This window comes from Pelmatolapia mariae, linkage group LG10_11 (assembly GCF_036321145.2).
Source record: "Pelmatolapia mariae isolate MD_Pm_ZW linkage group LG10_11, Pm_UMD_F_2, whole genome shotgun sequence".
NCBI lineage: Eukaryota > Metazoa > Chordata > Actinopteri > Cichliformes > Cichlidae > Pelmatolapia > Pelmatolapia mariae.
In genome coordinates, this window is record NC_086236.1 from 56,353,932 (window position 1) to 56,370,497 (window position 16,566).

The following is a 16,566-nucleotide window of genomic DNA, read 5'->3' on the forward strand; positions in this document are numbered from 1 at the left end:
ATCAGGCTGTTCCAGTGTTATCAGCCCAGAATGTGATGATGCTGTGGATTCCTGAGATACCTAAGTGGTCAGGTTTATTCCCCACTATAGACGGATGTTGCAGACAATTACCTAAGAGCAGCCCAGAGTGCAATAAAACCAAATCTATGCTTCACTAGTTTCCTCTGCATGAAGTCATACGGGGGAAAAAAGAAACAGGTTCACAGATGAAAGGAATTCAGAGGAAAAATGAAGAGAGACAGAGGATAAACCAGAATCTATCAGGGTAGTGACACACAAACCAGCAATGCTCATAGGCTTTCTTTGTCCCCATTACTACCACAGCTATTAGTTCAGAACCCATTTACGGGGTTGACATCACGAGTGTTTATTTAGTTATTTCAGGGCAAACTACCAAACGATGCCTTAAAGCATGACTCCAGCTGATTGGAACTTCTTATTGTCATCTTATTTTTGTAGCTGTGGTCATCCTAATGAACAAAACAAATAGTATTTTACATTCAGTGTTTTCTGAACATGATATCATTTTAAAAAATTAAAGTTTGCTGGAACTTTAATTTTTGAGATAATACAATATTTTACCACAATTTTGCATAAACTTAACGTTCTGTTCTAAATTTCTTTTGCTAAGCTCTGGAGTAGGTCGCGACTGCTTGTGTGCCCCACATATAGACTGTATATGAAAGATAAATGTAACCACATCACCGAAAAAATCTTAAGTTGGCCGGTGGTGGAGAGCTGGGTTAGCAGCTAAGGTAAGCTATCTAATTAGTCTAATGTAATCAAACTAATTAACATAGGAGCAATGTTAGTTAACTAAAAACCAACCAGGCAAATTATGTGTCAGATAATTATATTTAAAGTACAAATACAGAAAGATCCCATTAAATGATTCAAAATAGCTGAAGGGAAGCCTTGACAGCTAACATCATCCACATTCACAGCAGCTAAGCTCCTGATAATGTTTAACATGAAGCCTTAATGGTATAAAAACGGGTGAGATTAGAAATTAGATACATTTTCACAATCATTTTGTTCTGACCTGTAAATGTGTTTGTTTATACTCACCTGCTACTTCATTGTGTGCACCTTGCTAGCACTGGGTTTGACTCCCTTTTGGTAAATGGCCTGTATTTGTACAGCGCTTTACTTAGTCCCTATGGACCCCAAAGCGCTTTACACTACATAAAGTCATCTACCCATTCACACACACATTCACACACTGGTGATGGCAAGCTACATTGTAGCCACAGCTGCCCTGGGGCGCACTGACAGAGGCAAGGCTGCCGGACACTGGCGCCACCGGGCCCTCCAGAACTATTCTTCACAAAATTATCAGAGGGATTCTTCGTGACGCAGATTCAACAAGGTGCTGGAAACACTCCTCAGAGATTTTTCCCCATAATGACATGATAGCATCACATATTTGCTGCAGATTTCTCAGCTGCACATCCATGAAGTGAATCTCCCGATCAACGAGGTCCCAAAGGTGTTCTGTTGGATTGAGATCTGGTGAATGGGGAAGCCATTTGAGGACAGTGTCATGTTTACGAAACCTACAGAAGATGGTAAGGGAAAGTGTGCCACGAAAATATCCCCACACATTGCGAAACCACCACCAGCAGCCTTAACCACTGATACAAGGCAGGATGGATCTATTGTTTTTTTATTTTTTCCATCATGTTGTGACCCTACCATCTAATGTCACAGCATAAATTGAAAATCACCAGGCCAGGCAATGTTTTTTCAATCTTCTGTCGTCCAGTTTTGGTGAGCTTGTATAAACTGTATCCTAGTTTCTTGTTTTTAGCTCCCAGGAGTGGAACCTGGTGTGGTCTTCTGCTGCAGTATCCCGTCTATTTTGTGTTCAGAGATGCTCTTCTTCATATTATGGTTGTAACAAGTGGTCATTTGAGTTACTGTTGACAGCTGGAATCATTCTCCTCTGACCTCTAACATCACCCAGAGAATTGCTGCTCACTGGATATTTTCACCTTTTCAGACCTTCAGACCACAGAGGCACAGCTTGTGGGACAATAATGAGGTTTAGATGCACCGTTAATTTTATCTCACAACTTAGACATTCACATTACTCACACTCTCATAACACATACATATAGGATCTTGGGGGTGGGCTCACAACACGGACTCCAAATTACCATCAGGGTGTACACCTCACCCCTGGCGTCGTTGCCCACCTCTCAATTTTAAATACACGTAGACATTGAGGGCTATCAGGAGGGGCTATGCGCTTACCTGCTGCTCTCTGGCAGGTAGCTCCATGCCCTCCTGGGTTTTAATTGCACCTTAGAACACATATACATCAACACTACATATGAGCGGGTAGAGGGAGGTTTGGAGTCTTCTCACACCCCCGGTCTCTGCGGCCTGCTGGAGCGGGGGGGCTAGGAGGAGGAGTTGGCCGTCCGACTGGGGTCTGGGGTGTGGGGCCTCCCTGCTGCTGCGGAGTCGGGGCAGTCTGCTTCTCCCCACTGCAGGGAAAAGGGTAACACCACCTGGGTCTGGGTGCAGTTTCCCCCTCCAGGGGCAAGGGTACCTAGACCCGGTTCTTAGAGTACGCTTGGGGAGTGTGATTGTGTGTACAGCGTCTCTTTATGTCTGTCTCCACGTTGGCTGAGTGTGGAGTAATTGCCTATGAGAGCATGAGGGTGGGAATGGATGTTTGTATTTGAGTGTGCCTGTATGTCTGTGTCTATATGTCAGGTTGGGTATCAGACGCCACCTCTCTGGGGACATCTCAGGCCCTCCAAGGTTTGGAGGCCTATCTCCCCCCACCACTTCCCCTGCCGGTGGCAGACGCCCTCAGACATCGATGCGTTGGTGGTTCTTTGTGTCCGGGGGTGGGCGTCCGGGTACACACCGGCTCACTCCTTGGTGGCTGCTTATCGGGGCCTGGAACCTGGGGCTCGCCACTTCGGGGGTGGGGTGCCCTCGGCCTCTCGGCCTGGGGCTCGGTCACTCAGGCACAGCTGGCTGCCGGCGGAGCTCACGGGCACGTCACTGCAACCCCCCCTGGCTTCTGCTCCGCGGCTGCTGAGTGATCCCTCATCTGGGACTCTCCTCAGCTCTTTCTGGGACAGTGGCGCGGCTGCCCCTCTGTTGGTCTTCCTTGGTCTCTTGTGTTCTGGGGGCCTCTGGATGTCTGGAGTTTTGATCTCCTCCATACCTGCTTCATGCCCTGGAGGATGGGACTGTGGCCCCCCACACCCTCTAGCAGATCATTACATTAAGGAACCTTTTAAATACAAGCGCGCTCATGCTCACAGGTGTACACACAGGTGATCACACACACAAACTACACCCTTTTTGGCTCCTACCTCAAAGCACACTGTGCGCTGTCGATCTTACGTGCTGCACAATAATGTTTAATATTAAGTATGTAGTGTTATATTCCCATATATCATTGTGATGTTGTTTATTCTATTACTCTCGTTTTCTTCTGCTTGTTTTCTTTTTTCTTTCTCAACAGGTGATCCAGGTGATCGATATATGTATTTTTTGTCTGCTTATTTTGTTGGTTTTTGTTTTTTGCCCTTTATCCCCGTCCCTGTTCTCCGCTGTTTTTTTTTTTTTTGTTTTGTTTTGTTTTTTCCCCCCTCTTTCTTTCTCCCTTTTCTTTTCCCCTGTCCCGTATCTAGCAAGTAAAAAAAAAAAATAAAATAAAATAAACAATAAAAGGTAAATCAAATGGACCATTACGGCAAGGCTGGGATGGTCCATTTGGTAAAGTAAATCCGTTGGGCATCTTTCTTCGCCTTTAGACAATAATTCTGATGGCAAAAGAACCAAACGGGACAGGTTTAAAAAAAAAAAAAAAAAAAAAAAGATGCACCGTTATGGTCACCAGGACACACTCCATCACTTGTGCGCACATACCAAACACACCACAGTTATTTTACATGGTTTTTTTTTTGCATGTCCATTTGTCAAATTCCGACAAAAGGGCAAAATTAAAATATGCCTCACATTCACAGACTGTCATGTCCTTGACTCTTTCATTTTTAACGTCAAAGTATTATTTTTTTCCTGTTCTTTTTTTTCTTTTTAATATTAAACCGCGCCCCCCCCTCCCCTCCCCCCCCCCACAAACATACATTTTCAGATCCAGAATGAACTGGAAAGAAATCCCCAGTCAGCAGTTCCCACAGCTCACCTACAGCAGCCAATGAGGAACAATAGGCACATTTAGATATGAATAGCTGGCAGCCTACTGAAAGCATTTGAACAGGATGAAGAGATGGCCACAATTTTATTAGATTTACAGTCACAATGAGAACCTTCAGTCATTTCTGCTCTTTCTCCACTGCCGACTATCTAATATCTGTGATAATACCACCTCAAATTGTCTCTCGACTGCACTGGGAGCCTACAAAATTCATGGCTTCCTCCTTGAGATTTGAACAAGTCTACAGTGAAGTAAACATACTAACCGACAGAACTGCACCAATATTGAGGTCATTTCCTTTTTCCTTAATAAATGGGCAGTGGCTTGTGATGAATGCTTGGATCTCAAAATGACCTAGTGATCATCTATTGTGTGTATTTGTGTGTGTGATATCTGTCACTTGGAGGCTCCAAGCACTATTATAACGAGCATACGGTTGGCGTCACATGCACAGCTCATATTAACCCTTCAGCTCTTTTCTGGATCTTCTGTGTGGACGTATAAGACTGTGTGTTTCTGTCTGTTCTTTTGTAATGTGTACTTACAGCCATTTCCGTGTATGCATGTGAGGGTGCTCATCCATGTTAAAGCAACAGTAAGTGTTTTACTCATGTTTTAATGTCTGATTATGTCCAGTGACTCAAGGAAAGAATGAGGCAAAGTCTCTGGCTCAGAGCTACGACTTGAGCGCCGTCTCGTTTATCCTCATCTAGCCTCATCATCCGTCTTTATCAAGTCCGCACCCTCCGGTCACTGTCCTAAACTTTCTGCAGTCAGTGCCCTGAGACAACTCAGCCAAGCACCCAGAAAACTCCCTCAAACTCCCACAGCCGCTCAATAAGGACCATTCATAGCCCACACTATAGGAAGTAACAGAACAGAACATTGTGCTGACACACATTTACGCCAATGTAAGGGTGAGCCAGAGGTGAGCAAGAAACCCCCAAGAAGTCCAAATCTAATTTCACACAGAAACACACTGACGGGGCGAGGGAAAGAAAAATGACACAGTGAGAAGCTTCAAATGTAGCTTTCACCTCTGAAGAACTGCAGCCAAACATCCCGACAATCCCACACTCCTCCTCCTCCTCGCTCGATCCCCTTTCTCCTGCGAGAACAAGATCCATGAGTGGCTCCAGCAGATATCTAACCTGGCAAGCATATGTACGCCTGTGTGTCACTGTGTGTGTGTGTGTGTGTGTGTGCGCGCGCATGTTCCTCGGGCCGTTCCACGGGGGATACGTGCGTCTCGTCTGTGAGTCACAGGCAGGGTCTGTGTCTGTGTGCGAGTCCGTCAGAAGACATCAGCATCAACATCCTTAGTTCACCTCAGGCAGACACACACACACACACACACGCATGCATTGTACATCGTCAAACCTCCCCAGGGCTATGTGCTATCCCCCCCCCCCCCCCCCCCCCCCCACCCACCCCACATCCCCTCAGGCTGAAACCTCAGTCTCTCCGTTTGCTGTCGAAGTCAAACTGGCCGTTCGCTCACACTGGACAAAGGCGTAGCATATGCCTGCCTGCCTGGAAAACACTGGATGAGATCCTCAACACAAACAGACATACATTTTTCACCACAATATGACTGCTTTTTTCTTTTTCTTTTTTTAGCTTTGTCCCTAAATAAGTGCAATTACTAATGTTCTTATTTATTTATTTTTTAAATCTTCCCACAAAAGTTGTTTTGTTGCTGCAAGAAAATGAAAGAAACTCTTGAACGTAACCAAAAAACATTTCATTCAAGAAAATGAAAGAAGTGCCATAAAAATGTCTTACTTTCAAATTGTTGCATAGGTTTGTCTTAGATTTGTTTCTTTTTAAGGATGTGTAACGCAATAGCACTCGCTTACATTTTTTTTTCATTTGCTCAACTTTAAATGTAACGATTCCCCATTTTCAAAAGAGAGACAACATAGATATAAAAGAAAAAGAAGGAACGAGGTAAGCGGGTCAACACTGAGACCAAAACCAAAGAAATAGACAGAAAGAAGCGCAGTGAGACAAACAGGCAGACAGGTAGGATTTGGAAAGCGCTGAAACAGACACAGACAGACAAACGAAAACAGAAAAAGGGACCGAGAGACAGACGCAGACTGAGAGGCTGACAGTGGAGTGGACGGCCGGGTTTCACTCTGCACGAGTGCTCCAGGGAGGCTCTCGGCGCTGAGAGTCATTATCGTTCTATGACACAGATGAATAGTGCATTAGCATAAGGGAGGGCCTGACATGACACATGACAGACACAACTCCCTTTCGCTCCGTCACCTTTTCATTTCCTCCCACCGAAAGGAAGCGTTTTCTTTTTTTGGCTCGTTTACATATAATATAAATATGAGTGCATGATTTTAACTACCACAGCAAAAGTTCACTGCGTTAAAATGCCATTCTACCTAATAATACCGCATGAGACAGTTGCTGATAAAATGCGTGTGTGTGTTTGCCCTGACAAATAAAAGAGAATATAACAACTCTGCAGTGCCTCACTACACAGCGAGTGTTTGGTAAGAGCCTCTGAATAGACTCGTGGCCTTGTTTGGAGTGTGCCTCATTCTGGTGTGTTGTTTAATGAAGAGCCTCTCAGAAAATATACATACACACACACACACACACACACACACACACACACACACTACAAATGGTATCAATGGTTTTGCAGCACATGGAAAAATGAGTGCATGTTTGGTAGGTGAGAGCAGCATCCCAAGGTCTTCCATCCGTTCATTGTTCTCCGTTCTTGTTAATAATTTCCAGTGTTTAGATGTCCGTGACTATTCCTGGCATGTAATCAGGAGTTTTGTGGAGACGGGCCTGTGCGTAGGGGAAAGTCTCTTACTCTGGCTAAGCTTTTCAGCTCCCTCTCTGTAACTCTGCTGACTGAGTGGAAGTCGCTTCTTGGCTTCTTCCTCATCTTTGTTGACTCACCGGGTAGGCAGCGTGTATGTCCACAAAAATAGCAGGGGGATCCTTTGTGCGTATGAGGTGTCCTCCTAATGTGATGGCACAGTGCCATTTAAGCACCTTACCGTTGGTAAACACAGGGATTGCCTGGCCTATCCATCCGGTAATAAGTGGATCAACGTGTGTCCAAGAACCCAGGCTGCCACTAACTACTGTCCTAATTGGATTAGTGAGTGTGACTCTGTGTGTGTGTGTGTGTGTGTGTGTGTGTGTGTGTGTGTGTGTGTGTGTGTGTGTGTGTGTGTGTGTGTGTGTGTGTGTGTGTGTGTGTGAGAGAGAGAGAGAGAGAGAGAGAGAGAGAGGGTTTCCCCAGCTTACCGTGTCCCAGGTGTGTATAGTAAAGCTGCTGGAGTTAGACGCGCGTGTGACGTCATTCTCTAAGAGAGCCATCCGGTCACCACTGTGACCCAGTGGCAGGTTTTGTTCCTTATCACATGGAAACGTCAGGCAGGAGATTCCATCAGCAACACATGACGTCATTGAGCGAGAGGTGGAAACATAGGGGAGGAAAAGGCAGGCATTACCTGACAATATCCAACTGAGCAGGGCTCGTAATAAGTCTTTACTCTATACTGCTTAATCAGTGCGATCAGGACAGCCACAAGAAACAACTTTTAATGCACCCAATAACAGCATCTAACTTGGGAATGTAAAATTTTTCAGACAAAGTGTAAGAATTTTAAATTTTAACAATTTTAGAACCAGTGATCTAAGCGCTCTGTTCAAAGTCATGCATGTTTGGTCGACAGTTGCCACAGTTTTCACAGGTCTCTATGCAGTTCTGTGAACATGAGCACATCAGATGATTCAGCAGCTTGTAGAACCACTTTTAGCTGTTAAAAACCTGAACTAATCATTTTCTAAATGATTTTATTCAGCTCTCATATTGTGGTGAACAAATTTTGCCCCACTCTTCTTTACAGTGTTGCTTTCTAATGTCCCACCGCAGCATTTCAATCAGGTTGAGGCCATTGCACCTTGCACCTAGGTCCTGTGGCTGCAAGACAAGTTAAAATCATCATACCTTCACTGCTGTGTTTAAAAGCTGGTATGAGGTGATTGTGCTGGTGTTTAGAATAGAATAGAATAGAATAGAATAGAATAGTTTCCATTATTGCCAAACGTCTCCACTTTGGTCTCATCTGTGCCAGAAGTCTTGTGCTGTCATGTTGTTTTGAGAGAGAAGAGGCTTTCTCCCGGCAACCTTTCCAAACAAGCCAAACTTGTTCAGTCTTCTAAGTGTACTTTGATAAACTTTAACATTTAACAAGCTAACTGAGGCCTACAAATCTACTTACCCTCCTAATTCCTATGGAAGCAATAAGGACGCATATTGCATGTGTAGTTTTTCACCTGACTGCAGACTGAGTTCTATGGAAATTTTCACTTTCAGATGACTATATGTGTGTATATGACCAAAAATGTCTATACTGTTGTTGTTGTTTTTTGTTTGTTTTTTTTAATCATGTATTTATTTGATTTGATTTTCGGTTGTTACAGACGGGACAGACATGACTGGGGGATAGGACAGGGAGAAAGAATGAAAGAAAGAGAGTGAGAGAAAGAAAAATAGAGGGGAGAAGAGATGGTGAGTAAGGGGGGAAGGGAAAAAAAGAAAAACAAACAAAACACCTGGATCACCTGTATGGAGATAAGAAAAACAGAAGAGAAAACAAACACAACACCATCACAATAAACTAGCTAACAGTAGATAACAGTAGATATATTACATGTTATTGTGCAGCACGCAAGATCGCCAGCGCACAATGTGCTTTGAGGTAGCAGCCAAGAAAGGTGTAGTTTGTGTCTGTGAACACCCGTGTGTACCCCTGTGTGCACACCTGTGTGGATAAGCATGCTTGTATTCCAAAGGTTTCTCCATGTAACGATCTGCTAGGGAGTTTGGGGAGCCATAGCCCCGTCCCCCAGGGCATGAAGCAGGTATGGAGGAGATCCAGGCCCCAGACATCCAGAGGCCCCTGAGTACGAGGACCCAAGGAGGACCACCAAAGGGGCAACCGTGCCACCCTCCTGGGAAGAGCTGAGGAGAGCCCCAAACGAGAGGTCACCCAGCAGCCACGGAGCAGAGGCCAGAGGGGGTTGCAGTGACGTGCCCACGGGCTCTGCCGGCAGCCAGCTGTGCCAGAGAGGACCGAGCCCCAGGCCCAGAGGCCAGAGGGCACCCCACCCCCCGGAAGGGGCCCAGCTGGGCCACAGGCGCCAGGCCCCGCCAATTGGCCACCAGGAGTGAGTCGGTACATACATGAGCGCCCAGCCCCAGACACCAAGAACCACCAACACACCAACATCTGAGGGCATCAGCCACCGGCAGGGAGTGTGGTGAGGGGAGATAGGCCTCCATACCTCGGAGAGCTATGGAGAAAATGTCTATATTGATAACAAGCATCCTGTGCTTGTGATTGATGATGATGACATCACCAACAATCCAGCATATAGGTTTAATATCTTGACCAGTCATAGATGGCTGATAGCACAGATTTAGCAGGACTAAACAATCATTGTCTGAATGTCCCACAGCCACAGGTTGCACAAAAACTAAGAGAAATATGGGTATGATAAAGGTAAAACACAGCTTCCTTCACTTTCTCATTTATGCCGTATATGAACCATTTATTTGGATCTGTGATGTTTAAACAACAACACAAAATAGTCTGTCTATCCTACTAGCAATTATTACAATGTAATGTTTAGAAAAGAAGCTATCAGTAACTGCAAGCCTACCTACCACTGGATGAGATCATGCCCTGAGTGGGAAACACTCCAAAACCTCATCCTGGTATAAAATACAAGACAGTTCATCTGCATGTTCTCTGCATTTTCTAAGATCTCAAAATTGTGCATACTTAAGTCAAAACACAATATGATTTGACTATTGTCAGTTTTTACAGTTTTACAGTTTACACAGATTAAACTCAAAAAGTCCCCTTTCTGTCACCTGACCAGTGAAACAAAGTCTAAACCTAGTTTGTTTTTTTGCATGTGTGGGCGACTGAGCGGGGGTAGGGATGCTGAATGTGCCAATCCATAAGCCCCATCGACAGAAAAACTACCGTTCCTCAACCGGAAAGAGCATTGGAGGAGAAACACTCCAACTGGATGTCCTTAAAGCAGTTCAAACACACATATTCAGACTCTTACAAACACAAAAATCAGGCTGGCAAAGTTGTTGATACTGTATTTTGGCAAATAAAACGAAAATGAATAGACTGAGTGAGACACAGACTGGAGAACTAGCTTGGGAATAGCTTGTTATTTTTATTCATATTAGGCTATTTATACCCAACAAAGCACTTACACACTTATTTCATGTATTCAGCAGGTATGAGAGTACATATTGTGCTTAAAAAAGTCAACACATCAGCAGCCAGTTATGAAGGTTAACAGGCAAGTGGTACAAGAGTGAGTCTTGCTACAAAAATGTTCCTATTAATTATCTGCATGGTTGCTACACTACACTACACTACTTGCCTTTGTGTGTTTGTAACAAAAATAGTGATTTACACCAGGTTGGGTCAAATTTAAGTCCATGACTTTATATGATCGCATCGTGTGGCTATATTATATTATAAGAGATAGATAACAGATTCAGATGTGGCATTCATTTAAACAGAAATTGCACAATTGCCTAGCTTTTCTAGGCATTTTAAAGATGTTATGGTGGAAATATGGAAGGAAATATTTTTATTGCTGTACAGCAGTTGTTTCCTATTGCAAATGAACAGCAAAGATAAATGAATGCAATCCTTATCCTGAAATCCAAGAAATATAAGCAACTCAAACAATAATTGCTGTACAAGCAATCAAGATGTGACTGAAGTGCAGATTTCCAGCTTTGATTGAAGGGGCTGTAAGGTTGAAGAGATATTGTGTTAAACTGAAGGAATTACGGACAGTTCCCCCATTTTTAGAAGCTTAAAAGTAAAGAGATAATTGACTGTCAAGAACCCGTTTCCTCAATATTTTGTGACAAATTGAGCAGGACAAAACATCTGGAGCTGATTCGGTTCAACCACATCTTGATTGTTTGCTTTAAAATCAATCATGATAGTATAAAGGGGCAAAATTACAAAAATTGTATCACAATCCAAATGCTTATGGAGCTTATTACAACTATTAAAACAAACCAACTTTGTGATCCTGCCTCCTGGGCACTTTAGGTGACTGGTATTTCTGATATGTTAAGACTTATTATGCCAGTGAGTGTATGCCTGCTGTCAGTCAGTCAACACTATTAAACCAGGTGGTTAGCAAATGGTTGGCTAGCTGGTGAAATGGTTAAATCTTCAGTTGATGGTGTCAAGTGACAGAGAGCGGTAAACTGTAATAAACGCTATATCGAGCTTCTTTTTATTGAGAACAGCAGTAGATGACTACAATGTGTGGTCTGCTTCTGGTGAACACCAAGACGGGAGCCAAGCTAAAGCACTTGTAAACAATGCAACACCACCATATGAGTGCAATTTCTAATTGGCTAGAAGAACACTGCGTGATGAACTACTCAAGATTTAAAAATCGGAATATTTTTATATACATAAAAGAAATACAGGAGACTTGAAATACTGTTTCTCTCTCACTTTGATATAAAAGAAGACTTAAGAAAATGAAAATAAGATCAAAGGACACTCAAGGCAATTTATAAAAATCAAACCTATGTACAACAGTGGCAGTACTGCAAATACAGTAACAGAGATGTACGTGGACATGGATTATAAATAAATAATATAAATAAATAGAGCAGCTTGTGAGAAACAAATGGCCAACAGCAGCAAGTGTGACAGTTGTTCAGATGGTTGCAGTAAAGTGCCAAAGACAGTGAGCATCACTAAAAGAACCAAATGCATTGAGTTCATGTGTAAGTGAGTGTCAGTGTGTTATAGTTCAAGGATAGAGGGCAGAGTAGGGAGGTAGTGAAGTTTATCCTCCTGACATCCTGGTTTAACATGTTTATGATAAAAATGAGGCAGGGCTGGAAGAACCGTATCCCCACGCGTTTCGATGGTGCAGCAGTTTCACCGGAATTTCTTGATGACACCATGAATGCTCCACCCCTAAGTGCATGACACTGCTCCAGCTGCGCCATCATCAACATCTTAATATTCTTCATGGATACACTGGACCAAAATCCTCAGTCCACCTTCTCTGCACATGTCCAAAACATATCAGCCTTGTCATTTCTAATTTTCCCCATTCTGGTCACTCCCAGTGAAAGCCTTAACATTTTTAACTCTGCCACCTTCAGCTCGGCCTCCTGACTTTTTGCTACCATCAACAAACCATACATCGCAGCAGGTCTCAGCACCATGTTGTAAAGCTTCCCTTTCACTCATGCTGCTATCCTGTCACAAATCATCGTCAACATTTTAATAACTTACAGTGTTTGTTTTTATATATTAGGGAACTCTGCAACTGGCACGACAATAATTAATAGAAGCTGTTTTGGGGGGTTTTCTGTTTTAAAAAAAAAAGAATCTCAGAAACAAACATAAAATAATCCACATTATATACTTGTGTAGTTTCAGTGAACCTACCATTTGAAATGTCATCCCACAGCATAATTAGTTATATTGTCTAACAAGAGTGTTGACACAGCAATACAGTAATCTGTCTCTAATCTGTCAGGTCACACACAGAAAGAGTGTTTGCTCACAACAGAACATACTGTGATTAAATGAGTCACAGAACAGCGTACAGAAGAGGGCAGCGGTTAGAATACTGAGAGATTTACACACGTCTGTGCTCATGAGAGTGTTTGTGATTTTTAGAGATTTATGTGGCTTGTTACCACTGATCCTTTGCGGAATGCTAATTAAACAATCAGCTTTCATCAGAACAGCCCACGAAAAGGCACAGTGCAGCGACGTATTCAAACCTGTGGGAAAGCCTTTCTTGGCATTGCATTTCAGCAAAGTCACTTTAAAAGCGGATCAATTCGAGGTCAGTGTGACACTTGCAGCCTCTCACAATGCTGCAAGCCCGGCTTATTCACACATCAAAAACCTTCTCCCACCTAGACCACACACACAAGCACAGCACTCACACATACATGTGTGAATTTAGAGTACATGGGTAATGAGAGACAGGACAGCACTTGGCTTTATTAGTTAACAATATGACTACAAATATTCATAGGTCAGTGTTAACAGGTTTAACAAACAGAGAGGTTCCCCATGTGGTGGGGATGTCTGTACTCTACACTGAAGTCTGGGAAAGTAACAACAGATGAGGTTTGTCTTCCCAACTGTAAATTTAAAATGTCAATTTTCATTGCTTTGCTTTAAAATTGTAAAAAATAATAACAAATAAAAATCCAGTCCAGTGTTTCTATGCTTCACACGCTGACCCTTCTTGAATTCTTTGAACTGTTTGAATTTATTTTGGATTTTCTCTAATCCACACAGGGTCAAAAGTAAACATATAGGCCCAAATATATACATACACTTCCTTAAATCTCAAGACTAACCCATTTCTTGTTTTGAGACGTATGCTGCATAGTCATTTCACCCCGGAAAACAACCAGTTCAAAGAAATCAGTGAAAGCCCAAATTTACCACGACATTCATGCCCATGATGAGAGTGTGCAAACTTCTGACCACAACTCCACCTTCCATTTCACTGCATGTCAGTGCCCACATACATGAGTGTGTGCGTTCTGCCCTTTCAGAAAGTTTCGCAAAACCTGGAAAGAAATATAAAAAATCTTGACAAAGATGAGGGTTGGTGTGTGAAGCAAGGAAACAGCAGATTGTGACAATGAACTGAGCTCTTGTTGTTTTTTATTGTTTACGGACATTGGCTGCTTTTTCACTCATTTTCGTTGCACTCCTTGTACCTGACCATTAGTGGGGAGTTTTTATGTTTTTTAAGCAATTTAACGTTGACCTATGAATCATTCAATCATTGTATTGAAGAATAAAGGTGATCATACCAAATACTGACTTTCAAGCTCATTAAGAGTTGAAAAAACAGTTTTTGCCTTTTTACACTGTATTAAGATGTATGTTTCCACATGTTTAAGTAAATCGCTGCACCCATTTCCCCATTATCCCAGCAAAATATAAAGAAGCAAGAAATAAAGGGTGACTTAAATGACTACATTTAGGTCAATCTACATTTTCATTAAAAAAATAAAAAAACTGATTTTTCACAGAGAAGTGTGATTGACAAGTAAGGATAGTAAAGGGGAAAAGCAATGAATCAACAGCATCTCAATCTTTGTATATGTTATTTATTTTTGCAAAAAACATTCTTGACAGAAGGGCTACAGTCACACTTTTAAATATAAATTTGTTCTTTTTAGCGTGGGCTGCACTGACATCATTTGGAAAAAAATTACTCTCTCTCTCTCTCTCTCTGTTGGAAACAGGATGTTTTTATCAATTATCACTGAAAAGAAGCCTACAAAGACCCCTCAACACTCTGGCCCACGTGCATATACGCATGCACAAACTGTACTCCTACAAAAAAAGCACACATTCACAGCTACCTCAAATCCGTTGCCATTGAGAGGGGAACCTTAGCCAATCAGAGAAAGGAGGGCAACAGAACAGGAAGTGTGGTCACAGTTTGTGTTCATCATCGGCGCTGATAAAAATAGCTTTTAGAGAGTAAACAACGCATCCCATTCATAAAAAAAGCCAGCAAACGCCTACTCCCCTGCAGCGCAACAAGAGGGGAAAGAAGAGATAAAGACAGGGAGAGAAACAGACAAGTGGCAGAAAGAGACAGATACAGTACAGAGACAGACACAAAGAGATGGAAATATACGGCACAGACAAAAAGAAAATGACAAAAGAGTAGTGTGAGATGGGAGGCCGCGGCTCGAGTAAGAAAGAAAGCCTGACTGTGACATCACATCCTCGTCACTGCTGGTTCCACTTCCTTGGTTTGGAAAACACCAGAAACCTACGTCACGTGGTGAGACACTGCTTTCCAGCTCTCACTTTTTCACTTGCAATGTGACAGGCGCACAAATACACACATACACCAATACAATATGCGCTATAAGTTACAAACATCCACAGTAAACCCTCGTAACATGAGCGCCCAGCGCATCCATGAGCCTCAACTGGAGTCGCCAGCTGTTTCCCAGCCCACACGTTGTGCCATTAGACCATCCGCTTTCCACTTACACACATAAAACGCACCCGCAACATGCTTACCACGTAATACCAGATAAGGAAATTGTTTGGTTACTTGTAGTGTATGTGTGTGTGACGTGTCAGACAGAGGAAGTGAACATCTATTTTTAGAAAAGAGCGGAAGTGTCCACTTCTCTTTCCAGGATTAGCACATAGACATATAGAGGCATGCACAAAGACTCACACACACACACACAGACACACACGTACGCACAAAGACAAATGAGAAAAACCAGTGAAAGTGCACACTTCCTTGCCACAAACACCCACGCTGTGTACGCTGGTGAGTCTGATGAAATGTGTGAGTTTTAATTTAAAATTACGCAATCGCCTCTTGCAGGTAAAGTTCTTCCAACGTGGAGACAAAACAAAGCTACGCTCTACTCTACAACTGAGGTGTGAAGACAGAACATAGTAGAAAATCGGTGTGAGAACATCTACAGCTCACACACAACAGACAAATGTAAAATAACTTATATTTCAACTTCAGCATATACACGACTGCACCCACAGGCTGGTTTAACTGGCATCACTTGCTGATCAAACAGCAGCTTTCAAGTTTCTGTGATATCCCACAGGACACTCAGGTGATAATAAAGCTGTGTCATTGTAGTACTGATGTCATATGACTGTCATGGCACTAAGAAAAGAGTGGGTGTTTTCACTTCCATTTACATCACATGGTAACAGGATGAAACTAGCAAGTGAGACATGAGTGGGTGATATTGTCGTTACCTTGATCACTGGACCACAAACCTATCTGCTGTATGACCAGAGACAAAAAAGGGAAAAAAAATGGTCCTAGATTGACTGTACGACTCCAGAAACAACCCGTGCTGGCGGGGAAATTAGGCTCATTCTCATGCAGCATCACTAATGAAACATACTGTAGGCGTCACCCAGTCTGTTTTCATTTTTCACAGAAAATTGTGAAATATTAACAGAGCCCTTCTGCCAGTTAAAGGACCACACTGTGCCTTAGTAGCTTGTGAGGCATACCAATGGTTTTGTAGATCAATTTCCTGGAGACATTTCATTTATTTTTAAGTAGGAGGGAAAACTACCCTCTCACACTTTCTGTAAAACTAGATGCTATAAATGATCTTTTGTCTTTTCAAAGGAAAGTGTGGGGCAGCAAAAGACCCAAAAAAATTTATGAAAGGAACATGGGTGAAAATAAATGCAATCAGAGGAGTCAAGAAACAATACGGAAATATCTACATCACGTAACTATGATACTGTAGTTATTTGTAC